This window comes from Portunus trituberculatus, chromosome 50 (assembly GCF_017591435.1).
Source record: "Portunus trituberculatus isolate SZX2019 chromosome 50, ASM1759143v1, whole genome shotgun sequence".
Lineage (NCBI taxonomy): Eukaryota > Metazoa > Arthropoda > Malacostraca > Decapoda > Portunidae > Portunus > Portunus trituberculatus.
Window position 1 is genome coordinate 18,229,022 of NC_059304.1, and position 4,653 is coordinate 18,233,674.

Below are 4,653 nucleotides of genomic sequence, written 5' to 3' on the forward strand. Positions count from 1 at the left end.
GGTGAACCTTAGACACATTTTCTCACAATTTGTATTTCGCAATCATGGACAACTTCCTGAAAGTTCACTTTTCTCACAGTAAAATGCGCCTCTTGTTTGAGTCTTATCTCTCTCTCTCTCTCTCTCTCTCTCTCTCTCTCTCTCTCTCTCTCTCTCTCTGATCTACGTCACTGAGTACTCAGACACTGAAGATTAGGTAAAGGAAAGGAATGAAGGAAAACAGAAGTTCCTTGCCGGTAAAATTGGGAGCCTGGCAATGACAACGTTACGCTCAGGTTATTCGTATCAGTTCATCTTTGTGTAAAAATAACAAACTGGAAAAAAGTAGATGCCAGTACTATTAATATTGTAGTGCTACAGCCACCATAGAAATGCTTTCTCATTTGAAATTGCCGCCATTTTGATCTTTCAGTTTATCGCGACAAAGGATTCCCATCATTACTTTTTACAGACACTGAGCAGCGCCTTGGTGTTGTGGTGCACATTGTCACGTTGGTGCATCCGCTGCTCCAGTCATGGATGGTGAGGTGAAGGTGGTGGCATGTGCCACGGCTGGTGTGTCCTCGGCATCCACGCTGTGATCTAGGTTATGGGAAACATGCATGTGCGTGATACTCCTGATGTTTTTGTTCCCACTTACTCATCGATCCATTTCATGTATACATAGTGACGCAGTGTTCATTCATCATTGTAGCCAGCTTTTAGGTTAACCATTAGGGTCCATTTACAGTTTACACCAAGCGAACTGAATCGATTCAATTCATGGAGATTCAATACAATTCATGAATCGTATTGATTCGCCACATTAGTTTCAATGTAACCGTTTACACCAGGCGAATGGAGTCAATTTAAATCATGCCGATTCATGGCGATTCAGAATCAATGATTGGTTTGGACCCAATTTTTCATCAGTCAAGGCGATTCAGCCAAGGAGTAAGCATCATGCTAGTGGACGTTCTAATCCATTTAGTAAGAGAATAACGTGTTATATATGATCCTATTGATCCTGTGCGCCGAAATCATGTATATGCTGAACCATAGCTTGAAGGAACTATTGCAGCCTCCGAATTACTAGGCAATATTGTTCTGCATATTTTAAGAACAAAGGACAACAGAAAACGTTATGGACATGGTTTTACATTTTTATTTGGCAACTGTAGGGAGGCGGTGGCATAGTGAATAAGGTGGTGAGCGTGGGATCGGAGAGACATCCACTCGTAGGGATTCAAAGGTACAGCCTTACACACTTTGCCATTTGTCGAGTGGTTTAAAGTTACCTACATGTCACCCAGGTTCTAGGAGGAGGTAGTAGACACCTACCGAAACAATAGCTTACTCCCAGTAAGATCTAATAGCACTCCATTAAAGCTAGTTGTGATCTCGCTGAATGTTTCCCTTTGTGTCTCACAACTCAAGGGGGCAGTCACAGCCTACCCTCTAAAGACAACTCTCCTTCTTCACAAAAAAACTACATGCACTTACCACACATACACCCTTCACTTCAAATCAAAATTTAAAAGAAAAATGGGACCCGAAAATAATAACGCCTCGGAGTCCCCCTCTGGGGAGGGGACCAAAATGTCCCCAGGTCGGACACCTCTCCTGTTGAAGACCACAAATGCCTTGACACCTCCCTCAACTTTTTCTACATTAACTTCTGCAACATTCGCGGTCTTAGATCTAATTTTCAATCTGTGGAACACCACCTCTCCTCTACTAAACCTCATCTTCTTTTCCTCACCGAAACACAGCTGTCTGAGGCAACTGACAGTAGCCCCTTCTCTGTTCCCTCCTACTTTCTCTATTCTCATTTTCATTCCAAAGCTGGATGTTGCGTCTATGTGCGCAACGACTTAACTTGCTCTCGTGCCCACGCTCTTGAGTCTTCCGAATTTTCCACCATCTGGCTACGACTTAACAGTCACTCTCAAACTAAATTCATCTGTGCTGTTTATCTCTCTCCTAACTCTTCTGACTATAGTAATTTCTTCGACTACTTAACTTCTAAAGTGGAGCACATTCTGTCCCTCTACCCTTTCGCTGAGATTTCCATTCTTGGAGATTTCAATGTTCACCACCAGCTTTGGCTTTCCTCTCCCTTCACTGACCACCCTGGTGAACTAGCCTTCAACTTTGCTATCCTCCATGACCTAGAGCAACTGGTGCAACACCCTACTCGTATTCCTGACCGTCTTGGAGACACGCCCAACATTCTTGATCTCTTCCTCACCTCTAACCCTTCTGCTTATGCTGTCACCCTTTCATCTCCGTTGGGCTCCTCCGATCACAATCTCATTTCTGTATCTTGTCCTATTTTTCCAATCCCTCCGCAGGATCCCCAAAGCGAAGGTGCCTCTGGCGTTTTGCCTCTGCCAGTTGGGGGACCTGAGGAGGTATTATGCTGATTTTCCTGGAATGATTATTGCTTCCGTGTCAGAGACCCATCTCTTTGTGCTGAACGCATAACAGAGGTGTTAGTGTCTGGCATGGAGGCGTACATTCCTCATTCTTTTCTCAACCTAAACCTTCTAAACCTTGGTTTAACTCAGCCTGTTCTCGTGCTATACATGATAGAGAGGTTGCCCACAAAAGGTACTTGAGCCTTCCATCTCCTGAATCTCATGCACTTTATATCTCTGCCCGGAATCATGCCAAGTCTGTTCTTCAACTTGCCAAACACTCTTTCATAAATAGAAAATGTCAAAATCTTTCAAACTCAAACTCTCCTCGTGACTTCTGGCATCTAGCCAAAACATCTCAAATAACTTCACTTCTTCATCTTTCCTCCTTTATTTCATCCTGATGGCACCACTGCCATCTCTTCTGTCTCTAAAGCTGAACTCTTTTCTCAAACCTTTGCTCACAACTCCACCTTGGACGATTCTGGGCTTGTCCCTCCTCTCCTCCTCCCTCTGACTATTTCATGTCTACAATCAAAATTCTTCGTAATGATGTTTTCCATGCCCTTGCTGGCCTAAACCCTCGGAAGGCTTATGGACCTGATGGGGTCCCTCCTATTGTTCTCAAAAACTGTGCTTCTGTGCTTGCACCTTGCCTGGCCAAACTCTTCCAACTTTGTCTATCGACTTCTACCTTTCCTTCCTGCTGGAAGTTCGCCTACATTCAGCCTGTTCCTAAAAAGGGTGACCGTTCTAACCCCTCAAACTACCGTCCTATAGCTTTAATCTCTTGCTTGTCTAAAGTTTTGAATCTATCCTGAATAGGAAGATTCTCAAACATCTGTCACTTCACAATCTTCTGTCTGATCGCCAGTATGGCTTCCGTCAAGGTCGCTCTACTGGTGATCTTCTGGCTTTCCTTACTGAGTCTTGGTCATCCTCTTTTAGAGATTTCGGTGAAACTTTTGCTGTTGCGTTAGACATATCAAAAGCTTTTGATAGAGTCTGGCATAAAGCTTTGATTTCAAAACTGCCCTCCTACGGCTTCTATCCTTCTCTCTGCAACTTTATCTCAAGTTTCCTTTCCGACCGCTCTATTGCTGCTGTGGTAGACGGCTACTGTTCTTCTCCTAAACCTATTAATAGTGGTGTTCCTCAGGGTTCTGTCCTGTCACCCACTCTCTTTCTATTATTCATTAATGACCTTCTTAACCAAACTTCTTGCCCTATCCACTCCTACGCTGATGATACCACCCTACATCTTTCCACGTTCTTTCAGAGACGTCCAACCCTTCAGGAAGTCAACAGATCACGCGGGGACGCCACGGAACGCCTGACTTCCGATCTTTCTAAGATTTCCGATTGGGGCAGAGAAAATCTAGTAGTTTTCAATGCCTCAAAACTCAATTCCTCCATCTATCAACTCGACACAACCTTCCAGACAACTATCCCTCTTCTTCAATGACACTCAACTGTCTCCTCTTCCACAATGAATATCCTCGGTCTGTCCTTTGCTCATAATCTTAACTGGAAACTTCACATCTCATCTCTTGCTAAAACAGCTTCTATGAAGTTAGGTGTTCTGAGGCGTCTCCGCCAGTTTTTCTCGCCCCTCCAACTGCTTACTCTGTATAAGGGCCTTATCCGTCCCTGTATGGAGTACTCTTCGCATGTTTGGGGGGGTTCCAGTCACACAGCTTTGCTTGATAGGGTGGAATCGAAAGCTCTTCGTCTCATCAACTCCCTCCTCTGACTAACTGTCTTCAGCCTCTTTCTCACCGCCGAAATGTTGCATCCCTTTCTATCTTTTATCGCTATTTTCATGGTAACTGTTCTACTGATCTTGCTAACTGCATGCCTCCCCTTCTCCTGCGGCCTCGCTGCACAAGGCTTTTTTCTTCCTCTCATCCCTATTCTGTCCAACTCTCTAATGCAAGAGTTAACCAGTACTCTCAATCATTCATCCCTTTCACTGGTAAACTCTGAAACTCCCTCCCTGCATCTGTATTTCCGAATTCCTACAGCTTGTCTTCTTTTAAGAGGGAGGTATTGAGGCATTTGCTTCCCTAATTCTGGCTGACGGTTTTGGCACTTTTTACACTTTTTAGAGAGCCAGCACTCACATGGGCCTTTTTTTATCTTTCCTTTTTTTTTTTTTGCCAAGGCTGGCCTTCTTCCTTACGTAAAAAAAAAAAAAAAAAAAAAAGGTGGTTACACTCAAGATCAGCTTGATGAGCTTGGGTGGTGATATGGG